This window comes from Dermacentor albipictus, chromosome 1 (genome assembly GCF_038994185.2).
Source record: "Dermacentor albipictus isolate Rhodes 1998 colony chromosome 1, USDA_Dalb.pri_finalv2, whole genome shotgun sequence".
NCBI lineage: Eukaryota > Metazoa > Arthropoda > Arachnida > Ixodida > Ixodidae > Dermacentor > Dermacentor albipictus.
In genome coordinates, this window is record NC_091821.1 from 416885232 (window position 1) to 416898687 (window position 13456).

At 46.0% G+C, this 13456-nt stretch overlaps 1 long non-coding RNA gene across 1 annotated transcript in view; it reads right to left on the reverse strand.

Moving 5' to 3' along the window:
- LOC135908848 (uncharacterized) overlaps positions 1-13456 on the reverse strand; it is a 163903-nt gene that overhangs the window by 44922 nt on the left and 105525 nt on the right. The window lies entirely within an intron of this gene.

Consider the following 13456-nt stretch of genomic DNA (forward strand, 5'->3'; position numbering starts at 1 on the left):
CTTCCTGTAGTGGTTGTTTGTTAAGGAGCTCATTACGCAAGCTCCTCTGCCAGATCAGGAAGCGCCTCTTGTCTAAGAGCGACGTCATAGAATGACGTCGTCATCTTAGAACAGACCTCTGTTCTCTCACAGCCGTTCAAATTGTATTCAAATGGAGGCTCCTGAAAACAGGCTGTACGGCACCTGACGTGGCGACGAACATGCACATACGTTTCTGTACCTGCACTTGTAGCAGCTCAAAAGATTTCTTCTAATAAAACAATTTTTAAGAAAAAAGCACAAGAGAGACTCTTAGAGCCGACAGAATCAGGAATATATCATTAGAACTAGACGTGAAGCGTGTAAACGTCATTCAAGCGAGCAGTCACCCGAGAAGAATAGGGCCCAGAACAAAGCTACCCAAGACGCTCGTGATCTCCTTTGAGACGAGAACAGTGTAGCACGTATACTTTTTCTTCTTACTGAAAAAAAAAAAAACATCCCTACCTATTCACCGCATGCCCACACGCCTCTTTCCCAAGCGGCTGTCTCGTCGAACCTTCATTCGACTCAACTGGTGAGGTTCATTTAGGCACCGAAGAGACGCCCATTACCGGAATGTCGGCGCCTCTCCTGCGGCGCCCTGTCAGGGGCCCTAACCGGCCGATACCCTTCACAACGCACGGCCGCAATCTCACGCTTTTAATGAACGGCCGGGCGGGTGGGGGGGAGGGGCTGAGCGCCACCGCCGTCCCGCTCGAACCCGTGCTAGCCTGACGTCCCCGTTGTCTGCGAAGACACCTTGCTGCCTCTCTTCGCCGTATAGCAGCGGCCGCGTGACGTAGAGGCGGCACTTTGTGCGGTGTACATGCGTTGGCGTAATTGTCGCCGAGCCATGGGTTGAGGGGACGGATGGAGTACCTGAGTGGGGCCCGTATGAAACCGGACGAGCGTTCGAATGACGGTTGGACGCAAGACGACAGCGCGAGGAAGAACGCCAAGAAAGGCTTTGGAGAGAAGACTTGCCGCCTGCTTCGTCGTCGATAGCTTCTCTAATGACACCGTTCTGCGGTGCACGTCCCTGTGCCTGTGCGGTGTCGCAGAATGCGGTAGACTGCGACGCGAACAATATTGATTCCCGACACTTAAGCACTGTCGAGCTTTGTTTTGTGTTGTTTTTGGCGCTGGCTTTGATTCTTCGTCTTTTTGCCCCACCCCCCGTTTCTTTTACCGGCAGAGATTAATTTTTCTTTGTGTTAAAGAACAGACACGTCGTCGCCTCAATAATAAGTATAGATTCCTCTTTGGAAAGCAAGATGTCGAAAGCGAAAACTAGGCGACTTTGTCATAAACGCTCATGTTACTCTTTTCCATGCACTTTTACAAGACAAAGCCAACGAAATTGTTCTTTCAAGCGCAGTTTCCGACAGCCACGAAAAGAGATATCACTTCACTTCTTCTCTACGTAGACCAGTTCTTTGGGTATTTTATTTGCCGCCTTTTGAGGGAAGGGTGCTTTGTTATATGACACTGACTTAGTTAAGAGTGGAAATATCCCGATATATAGACAAGGCTCTCGTATTCCTGCCGCAGGAACTTAAATTTAAGAAGCTACTTTTGAAATGCGACTTATAAGGGCGCATAATGTCCCGTTTCTTTATATGATTTTATTTAGTTTACAGGAAGTGTTGCAACTGCGACTGAATTCATTCTAATAACGTGAAGGTATAGAAACTGACCAAATAAGCTTTCGCTCAACTGATTTCATGTATGCCGCTTACGCTTAAGACCATGCGCTATTATAATTTGGAGCTCGACAATGTTTGGTGCTCTAATGTGGCGTTTTCGAACCTTCACAATAACTTGAAGATTCTGACGTAAACCCTTCTACTTGTGCCCATGCGCCGTCTAGTCTGACTCTTTTGCCCATGCTCAAACCTTGCTCACCGTCCCCAGAACGCTGTGAATTAACATGGCAATTAGTGCTAGAGTCGCTGCTTCCCACTTGAAGGCATTGCGAATGACTTGCATCGATTTCCGACTTGCATCCCATGTAGCCGCAAATCACACCTTAGTGTGCGTTGTATAAGGCTTTCAGATGGCAGACTTTACGTGTAGAGTTAAACAGCGTCTTGTTCGCGTTATGTTGGATGTTTTCAATGTAGTTACACATATTATGCGTGAGCATTCTTTGGTGAGCTTTCCAGCCCTGTCACGCGAAAAGTGTACTGCCGTGTATCTGCACAAAAACACGTAGTTTTGAAAAGTTATGACATTCATTCGTTATTATAGTGTAAATGTATAGATGATTGGTAGCTTTTAAGCGATAAGGAGCCATTTACAAGACAATAAAGCCAACAGAGCCAAAATACAACAAAAAAGAATACCTATGCAGATAGATAGAGTTCCTCAGAAAATGCATGGGGAAGCTTATAGTGGGGGTGGGCCAACTGAAATTTGGAGGCGGTTCAACTTGAAATTTGGGGTTGGATCAACTTGACATTTGCAGGTGGTCCAGCTTGAACTTTGTGGATTGGCCAACTTGAAATGTAGGGTGGGCCAGCTTAAATTAGAGGGTGGTCCAACTTCAAATTTTAGGGTAGGACAACTTGAAATTAGGGGTGGGCCAACTGAAAATTTGTGGCAGGACATCGTAAACTTGGGGTGAGCCACGTTGAAACTAGGTCGTGGGTGAACTGTAATTTGGGGGTGGGCCAACTTAAACAAACAATCTCTGTGCCCTTCCACTTTATGAAGAAGGATGACCTGCGAGGCTGGGTATGTAGGCCCACTAATGGCTAATTGCACCTCCACCAACGGGTCGGCCCGGCATTGCACTGCCTTTGGGATCGGCCCACCTGTGGGGAGTGCCTAACACCCGCTTCACCTCCGCCGCGGGTCGGCCTGGCATTGTACTGTCTTCGGGATTGGCCCACGTATGGGGAGTGTTTAGGCTGGATTCACACGCCAAGGAAAAATTCGGCCTTCTTTGCGGGCGAAACAGTCACGTGATGACTTGATCCCGAGGCAACAATGAAAGATGGCGAAATGTTTCATTCAGACTGCTTTAGCGCGCTCCGCATGCTTACTCTCGACTCTAACGCTTTGTACGGTTGTTGCCGAAGAGCTGAATCACTGTAGCTACGAATGCACCCCACGATGGACGCAGACATGAGGCGTCGTTTGTGCGCCTTAACAGTTGTACATAGACGATGAAGTCTGGAACGCAGCTGAGGGGTTGCGTAATCAGCGTGTTCTATATTCCACGGGCATACCTCAACAAGAGCCATAAAAGTCACGGTTGCCCCGTCACTGAGCGTTTTCTTGTGCGCCTAACTCATGTCGGGTTCATGCAGGCCGCGCAATCTCGCTATCACTTTAAACAATGAAGATACAAGCTCGCCTTTGTGACTGCTGCTCGACAAAAACGCGCGTTGTTTGAAGCTGAGAGACCTAACCAGACCTATCTGGCAAATGTTGACAGCTTCGACGTTGATTAGGCTACACAGTCGACCGTCAAGCAGAAGAGGGACGGAAATACTTGCCTGCATTTTCAATCCAGCCTGCAAGCGGAGATGGCCGGACTCCGCGAGGTCGGCATGATTTGATGACGCGCGCGTCACGTGATACGTTGTCCGCTGCGAAAATTCCTGTTCCGTCACTTCTCCGTCAGTTCGTGTGAATCCACCACCTGCTTCACTACCACCGCGGGTCATCATGGGGATTCTCCCACGTATGGGGCAGTCTTGTGTTTAGACATGGCACGATCCTGGGGGCAACTAGCCCTTAACACCTTCGCTGTAAATATTTGTGTTGCCTAATCGATTAATTAATCATAAAGACGAGCGTGGGAGCAGTGGCACGAGCGCGTTCGCGCGGTAGCGCCGAGGGGCGCCAACGTGCCAGCTGTAGAACAAGACGACGAGGCTGGAGCCAATCCTGATGATGAAGGTTTTGTGTCTACACACTGACACGACCCTGGGGGAACCAGCCCTTAACAGCTTCGCTGTAATTGCGAGTTGGCCAAATTGAAATTTTGGGGTGGTCCATGGTCCAATTGAACGCTGCTGAGCGTCCTTCGAGTTAGGGACACCTCGCGAGCAAGCGAGCAAGTTGAGACGCTTGGCGCGTTTTCATTGGGCCCTACCAATGCGCATTCACAACGCAGGCGAGAGTTTGCGCGGAGTAGACCATAAATATGACCGCTTGGCTCAAACAAGGAAGCGCGGGAGGGAACAGGGGGAGCGCCTTGTTTGCGCCAAGCGATCATATTTATGGCCTATTCTGCAAAATGAACCGACTAGCCCAGTAACATGTACTTCTGGCTTGCGTGGGACAAGGAACGCGAGCTTAAAACAGGCTTGGGAGAGCGGCAGCGGGGGTGACACGGCTACGCGATGATGCCCTGTCCCCTCACGCAGTGCCTCACGTGCTACTGCGGCTGCTGCAGCTGTTCCCTTTCGACCACTTTGCTACGTCGAGGCGCACTCGTGCCCGGCGTTTTGGCTCAATTGGTACGATTGCATTGAAAAGGCCGGCGCGGCGAGAAAACTTGAGAATTTTCTGCTAAAGCCTAAGCATATTTTGCCACCAAGAAGGCAATGGGTAGACGCGCGTATGCTAGGCAAAGCAAGTAAGCGAAACTAAGCAATAATGAGCGCACAGCCGAGACAAACAGGGCTTACGCATTAGTAGACAATTCTTAGAATTTCTCTAGCTTTTTTTGTTAATTAATGCCTGATCTGTTTTTCTCTACAAACAGACGATAGTCATTGTAACCTGTATGACCATCTTTTTTTGGTAAAGAGTTTTCAGATATTGAGCTTCACTGGCGAATTCCTTCCTTTCGATCGTCTGAAAATTAAAAGCGCGGAACATATGCTGAGGGCAGTCACATGTGCTGAATCTAGCAAGTATATATACACCAGGGGCGTAGCCAGGGGGGGGGGGGGGGCTTATGGGGCTTCAGCCCCCCCCCCCCGAAATTTTTTCTTTTCGTGCTGTCCATGCACCGCCGACCAAAGCGACCCCCGGCGCCGGAAATCACTCTGGATTTTGTCTAGAATGTCTTTTTGACGGTCGAAAAGACATTTAACCGCGAAGATTGCGAACTCGGGCTGGATTTCGTGGCAACGCCCATACACCGGCAGTCACATAACGCCAAGCAGTCCCATCCGAGCACAATGTTTCAAGGGCGCTTTGATGGTGAGCGGGCTCGCCGCGGCATCTCACTGAGGCCACGGAATCTATGGAGCGCATGGATATCAATTGCGAAACTGTATGGGTATATATCTCATAAGCTCTTGATGTGAAACGTGCATTCACATTTCCAAAGTTGTGCTTTAAATTTTCAATTGCGGAACTTTGTGGGTTTAATGTTGTTATAAACATTTGACGCCAAAGGTCCATTGACTTTTCTAAAGTCTTACATCGGAACATACAGCAAGACAAGCCAAATCAACACACTAGCAGACGAGTTGACAAAGCACGCAGCGAGGTCCAATGAGACGATGTGTTGGGGTCGTTCATTTGTGCCGTCATGTCACATAAAAAAATATCAACACTTTTTTAACCTACGCCAGAACAACCATGTCAAGACACTAAAGCCAGCCAAAGTAACTACGCTCTTATTTATTTTTTCTACTTTGACTTTTATTCGCCGAGAACACATTGAGCCTCTTCAATTTTTTTTGTTCTCGCTACCCTACCCGCGGGCTGCCAGAGCGAGCCAGAGCGCATATGTTTTTCTCGTATGGCCCCGACCACCGCGTGGTGCACCTCGGTGGGCGTTCGGTTTGCTCTGGCCGAGTGGATTTTCACCTGACAGAGTTTTGGAAGCTTTCTGGCTAGCAGACGAGAAAAAAAAAAAAACAATGGTCGCTCGCCGCCATCACTGTGGGGACCCGAAGGATTGCACCGCGTTCCTTGAGCGCAACCTTTCCGGAAAGTCTTGTTTCGCCGGTGTAGGATACTAAGCAATATGCGTATGGTTCTCAGTGGGCCAATCGTGTCACGTTTTCTTCGGTATTAATTCTGTAGCCCGATTAGGTGCCCGATGTAGGCATTCGATTCTGGGCAACATACTTTCCTATGCATTTTTTTTTCCATTTCGGTGCCTCCGCCCCACAGAAAAAAAAAAAAAAAACATTGTTGCCGCGCAGCGAATTCTCGCATGGTGAAAGTTCGATTTTGATACTTCTTTTGCGGAAAGTAATGGGCGACGGGACGCTTCAGTTGCAGGATACGTTTATTATATTATTGCGAAAGCAATTATATGGACACTCCAGGCGCATTCCTGCCATCGCCCTCATGTTTCGTATAAAGTCCAAGGGTGATAAAATCGTGACCACGCGCTGCATGCTGTATGTGTGAGTGAAAGCGTAGGAGGGGAGGTGGAATGGGTGAGCCGACGGTGGTGGCTCAGTCTTGTGTGCGCAAAGGAGAAAAGCGGGGAGCAAGCGCGCCGCCTTCCATCGCGCGCAATACATCGGGAGGAGTGGATGGAATGGGGGCGGAATCTAGGATTCTGTGAATCTATGATTGTGCAACATGTTTATTTGCCTTGTTTGACGCATTACATACAGTTACTTTTTCTTACATACATAGACTCATTGGAGACTTATACGTATACTTAAATATCTTGTTGCGATGTTTTGTGTATACATGCAGTGAACTATGTTTCCAGTGACACTTTTTTGTCCTTTATCAAGCCGTATTTTCACATTTGTATATCCCATTGTATCTTTGGATTTCTAATGTACGAGGGCGAGTCAAATGAAAGTGCGCCTACCCTAACCGCTCAATAATGGTTCGGTTCATTATCTGCGAGGCATGCGCGTAGGATAACGGCATGTCTCATTTACAAAAGTGACACGCAGGTGTGAAGATAAATGTTCTTTAATGCTCTCATACACTGGGTTGAATATGGTTGCGTCACATAATGGACACTTCAAAAGTTGAACAGCTCGGTGTCGCGAAGTTTTCGACAGCTAAAGGTGTTTCCGAAACAGAAATTATTCACCGTATGGCTGCCGTTTACGTTGAACACGACATTTCATTGACCACTGAAAAGCGTTGGAGCAAACGGTTTAAAGGACGTTGTAAAGACATTCCAAGACCGGGCCAAACCCATCGTGCAATCACCCCCCACACAATTTCAAAGGTTCATGAGCCGATGAAACCAGAATGGAGGATAAGCATCGATGAACTGGCAGACCGTCTGAAAATCAGTCACGGTCGGTTCACGCCTTAATTCATGAGCTTCTCGGTTATCGGCTCTTTGGTGCGCAATGGATCCCCAAGATTTTGATCCATAGCGAGAAGACGGAGAAGTTTCGCGCTGCCTTGACTCATCTGATCGGGTATCACAATGAGGATAACGACTTCATGTTTGCAATTGTGATCGGTGACGAACCTTGGTGCCACTACTACGAGCCTGAAACACGAGGGCAAAGTTTACAGTGGAAACATTCGAATTTACCACGCCCAAAGAACGCAAAGGCCATCATTTCCGCTGGAAAGGTGTTGTTGACTTTTCTTTCGGTCGTCAGGGTCCATTACTGATAGAATTTGCTAAATCTTGAGAGGCTATCAATTGTTTCCGATATTGTGAAACGCCAGAACGGCAGTGTGTCGCAATCAAGAACGAACAACGTGGAAAACTGACGAATCGGGTCATCTTGTTCCACGACAATGCCTGTCCCCACGTCGCTTATGTGGTTAATACAAAACTGGCAAAGTTCAAGTTGGAAACGCTGCAGCATCCGCCATACAGCTCAGACCTGTCGCCTTGCGACTTCTACATTTTGGGGCAACCGAAAAACAGCTCAAGGGAACCAGATACAGACTTTTTGAAGCAGCAACCCAAGGAGTTTTATAAGACCGGAATCACGCGACTCGTTAGTCAATGGGACAAATGTCTAAATTCTCATGAAGACTACTTTTCAAAGAAGTACCCCGTTGTTGGCTCACATTCATTTGACTTGCCCTCGTATATCTTGCAGAATTCCTGCTTTTTATACGTGCCCTCTGTTGCGACTGATTTCGGTGCAATTACTCATGATACACGACCGGTAACAGCTGCTTCTGCGTAATACATTAAAACAAATTACAGCGTCATTGAGATTTTTCACTGGCCATTGCATATATACAAGAATGTAAGCACGGTTCTTGAATGACAATGTTTCATTAAGATATTTATCCTCAACTTGTTCAGTTCATTGCCTTTTAATTTGTCATATCAGTGGCATCCACTGCTTTCCTGGTTTCGAACTGATATAGTTCTAAAGTTCGTGTGATATTTTCTCTACTTAAATAGACAAAAATATGGAAGCATTGATATCAGTTATTTTGGGCAATATTTTTGGCACATACGTGTATATTCTTTTATGAAAAAATACATATTTTATTGTTTTCACTGTGCGTAGCGTTCAAGAATTCGTTTGCAGCATCTTTGGCAATGACAATGCAGTTATTATTCATGGATTTGATCCCTTGACAAATTATTTAAGAGGAAGCTTTAGCTCGGGCCCAATCCGACGCGGCCTATTCAAATACTTGTAAAACGCAGAAACCCTTTTCTTAGATAATCCTGCTAATCGCTTTTATTGAAATTCATTGCATTCGAGAGAGAAAGTTAAATCCTAGTTCTGTTGGAAACACAACTTCGATTTCGGGATGAATGTTGTTTAAAATATTTTGAAAAATTCGAAAGTTTGAAAATATAGAAGCACGACGTTTACAAACTAATAGCTATGCATGAATAACAGACATTGTGGTTCTGTAAACGGCATCTATTATAACAGTCAAAGCGGACAAGTTTGCTATGTCAATTTGTATCTTACGTGAATTGGTTACGTTGTGTACAAGGGTTCTGCACAAGCCGTATTTCCACAATACTAATTTTTTTTTTTAGATTCATGTGTAACATATCCATTTTGTCCGCTGTAGATGTACTATTAGATGCAATTCACAGAATTGTGATATCATTTTTCATTGTTGAGTCAAGGAGTTTTAAACTTGATAGTTTCGTTTTCAGAAAATTTTCGATTTGGCCAATTTTTAATAAATAATTGACCACCTAAATAAAAAATTTGAAACCAGTAGTCACTAGAATTAAACTTTTGCTTTTAAATGCAACAAAATTTCTGGCTACGCCACTGGCCCCATGTATGTATATATATATATATATATATATATATATATATATATATATATATATATATATATATATATATATATATATATATACACACGCACACACATGGGGCCAGTGGCGTAGCCCCCCCCGAACAAAATTTCTGGCTACGCCACTGATATACACCTAGAGGGACCAGTAAAGAGGGGGAGGGGAGCGAGGGGCATTACGACAGGCAGGGACGCCAATTCATTTTTAAGCAACTAGCATTCGTGATGTGCAAGTTCGAGCCTGATATTGTAATGTGTAACGAATAAGATTCTATGTTGAGTGTTTTCCAATTAAATGCATTTGTGCGGGTAATGTGGGTTTAGTTATTAGGGCTATCCGAAAGCAATTTATACGGCCCTTTTAATATTACTCGAGGGGATGCCTCGTGAGATATGAAAACTCAAAAAGAAAAGAAAGAAAGAACAGGTACAATTCCCTTAAAAAACACGTTTTATAACAACGACGCTATAATGCCGAACTATTCCAATCTGTGTCTATTCCATTTCTGCAACGAGCCTTCCACAATTGAGCAATAATGTTTCGGACCATCACCTCTTCGCATATCTGTCACACGACGTCAGGAAAACCGCCATAATTTCCCGTTTCACATGACGTGAACGTGTAAACACTGATTATGCTATGATTCGGCTGAACAAAAAGAGAGAGGGAGAGATATAGAAAGCATTCTTTCGCATTCTACGCCTTTCATACCATAAGCCTTCCGCCATCGGTAAAAATTTTGAGGGCTACTGCATCTTTGCCTCTATTTCACGTGCCGTCACGAAACCACGAAAACTCATCACGTCAAAGTGACGCGTACGCAGTAAACACGCATTAGTATGGTGAACGTGTTTTTTTTTTTTCGAAATAGCCGGAGCCTGCTCCGTTCGGGAAGGAATAAAATATGGCCGCCCACTGATCGCTCTCGCAAGGGTATACTCGGGGCTACTGGAGAGAATGGATTTCTCTGCGTAATATATTATTTTTTTGCGGGAAGGCATAACGTTGTCGAGCCATTTTGGTCCCTATACTGCGTTGCTCTGGCAAGTCTGCTTCGTTGAGAATTCGTTTTAGTTGTATTCTCAAACCTCAGCCATGGTTTTTCAACCTGCCACCGCAAACTAAGCAAGGATGCAAGCGCATCCTTTCCACTTCTGTGTGTTTCTCGGCGCTTGCTTGCCTATCGAAAGAAAGTGCCAAGTTCCATCGTTTCAGTTGCCCCACCTTTTTTCTTTCCGGGTACAACGTAGCGCTCGGCAACTACAAACATGTGCCTACTGTCCATGTTTGTTGCATTATAGTTTTAGATTTACCCTTGGTTACCAAAGCGTGTCAAAAAAGGTAGATTAAAGCAAAGTACCGAATTTACGCACATTGCGGTAATCAAAGCAACAAATGTCCCAACTTCTGCTCGCTAACTCTCCACGCGTATACGCTCGTGGCATCTTCCTTTGGAGCCACAGCGACAGACGAAGTACCCATTTCGGAAGTAAGATGCATTATGAACCTAGAGTGTACCGCAAATTACGACAACCAACTTAGGATGAGCACTTACTTGTTACCAGAAGCGAGCTTCAAGTGCCATCTCGAAGTTTTTGTGTAAAAATAAGCCCGCACAGGGCAACCGCCGTTCAGAGGACATCAAAAGGATTTATCACGCCTATGACTTCTCGAGGCCCACTTCTTGTTTTGAAAGGTTCGCTTCAAAGAGCGTTCCGCTCACGGGTGTTTCACATCGTGCGCTTGCTTGCTCTAACAGCTGCGCGAACGTGCTCTCAGTCGCTTCAGCTTCCTTTGATCCCGTCTTACTCTTTTGGCATTGCTCCACTTCTATCCAACTATCCTCTTTAGTCGTCGTTTTCGCAAAGGGCTCTTTCTCGTTCTTCGTGATTCCTATAAAATGTGCACGGCCGTCCTTTGCCGTTTTCGCCAGCGGCACTCTTGAACAATTTGCTCTCTCTCTTTGTTCGATCCGCAATCTCCGAGTTCCCCGTAATTTCTTCTTTCTTTCTTTTTTTGTTTTGTTTTTTGTTTTCTTCAGCGACAGTGATGGAATTAACAGGGTGCGATTTCCGCAGGTCTATCACATTTCGTGGCATAACCGTTGAGTCGACTCTATGAAGAATGATCTGCTAGAGAGAATTGTGAGACGAGTCTTAATTTAGGATTTGCTTTACGAGGCTACGCCGCAAGGATTACGTGGCGGGTGGCTCTCTGCTCTTGAATTTTGCAGCGTCATTGGGTTGAGGGCGCTCGAGAAGTTGCTGTAGCGTCGTGGGCGAGCAATGAGCGGTATTCCGGTCTGTTATTTTGCGAGGCGTTCTATGCTTCCATCGAGCTCCGGATATTGAGGCATCGGTACTCTTTCGTTAGTGACAGAGTGCAGATATTACATAGTTTTAGATAAGCGTTTGCAAACCAAACGTGAACGCATTGCGTAAGTAATGAAATAGCGTTGTCCTCACTTCGCATGTCCTCTACGCTACAGTGTTCCCGCGGTCAACGTACGCAATTGTAACGGACGTGATTTTGCGAGCTTAGCGTAAATATAGGGTTTTAGAAAAGCGTTTGCAACGAAACATGAACGCATTACCTACGCAAAAAAAGCACGTTGTCGTCACTGCGGATTCTCTACCCGTTGTTGCTATGGTAACATACGTTATCTGGCGAGCTGACGTGCTCATGAATACGAACGCTAAGAAAGAGCACTGTCGCTGATGGTGGCACCCATGGCTTCTGCGCCAGCATAAGTTCTCGTGATGGCTAACCTCTTGATATCGTTGATCTCCAGTAAGTGTTCCAATGACCTTTCGCTTTCTCTCAACTCACCTGAAACGTTGTCTGTCAGCACACGAAGCGTCCAATCTCTGAAATAATTCGGCGATTCTGGCGTCTGTATAGACATAACTAGATTCCCACGCAGGTAAAAGACGACATGGTTGCCAAAGGATTGTCTTGGCCTGGATGCGTTTGACTCGAACGACAAGACTGCACCCCGTCTTCTAACGTCTTTCAGACGTTTGCCTTGCCGTACGCTAAACTAAATATCTCGAAGACACGCGCACCATGACATCTTGCAAAAGCCCTTGCGTTTAACGTATACGTAGGGTGACAAACGCTATTATAAATCTGTCTATTGCCGATTCTTTAGTCAGTTACGCATATATCAGGTAACGCAACGAAGGATAAAGAAAACGGAGTAAAACTTCTCGCTATAATTGGTTGATACTTATAGAAGCCATTATACCAAAATGAAACACGGGAAAAGAAGAGGACGAGACATCGCTGGCACTAACAACTGGTTTATTGGGTCGCCCAGACAGGCAGAAAAGAATAGATATACATAGTATAGCGCACGCGCACAGGTTGTTTATGGAAAAGAAAAGATTAAAAAATGCGTATCTCACTGCCAAATAAGGAGATCCACGTGTCACTGACGCAATCCGTGCCTCTCTTATTATAATATGATAAACTTCGGAAAATTGACGAGCAGTTGTACACTTTTGCCCAGAAACTTAACCTCATGCAACTGCGGCGAACACTTGCTGGCGAGACGTTTTCTAGGCATAACGTGGCAATTCCACTCTTAATGAGCTTTGAATGAGCAGAGTCGTATTGCATGAGAGCTTCTTGCGCCGTGGGCTACACGACTAACGAACGTTAGTCGTACAGCCCATGGTCGTAGGAAGCTCTCATGCCATACGACTCCGCTCATTCAAAGCTCATTAAGAGTGGAATTGCCACGTTATGCCCACAAACGTGCTCAGAAAATCCTTTCCAAGTATGATGCGGGCCAGTTTTGGGGAACAATTGGCAAAGCTCATCTCAGGAGGTTATCCGTGCTCGGTCTTGGAAGCTGTCTCGTAGATTCTCCTGAAATAGGTAACGGGCTCCTGACATACAGCCAGCACCTCAGCCTGAGAAGAGATTACGGCTGATTAGGGCATGCCTTACTTGCATGGGATGTCCCACAACATCAAGAAGATCCCTATAGTAGGGGTGGTGTACTAGTGGTAAACAGTGCGCGCGCATTTTTTGCGAACAAAGAAGGCTTGATTGGCAGAAGAAGCATGCCAAGCAGTTTCTTAAGTGCGCAACTGGTGTCGTCTATATGACACCGCTGTCGTGTGGGAAGGCCTAAAAAAGTCAAACCGCCGGGTGCGTTAATGACCGAGCCTGGGAGCATGAACTGGAAATCATTAACAGAGGCAATGCGCCTCCGCAGTTCCTGACCTGCAAGGGGCCACAGCAGTCGCGTGAGCTGAAGATTCTGGGCAAAAGTAAGCATAT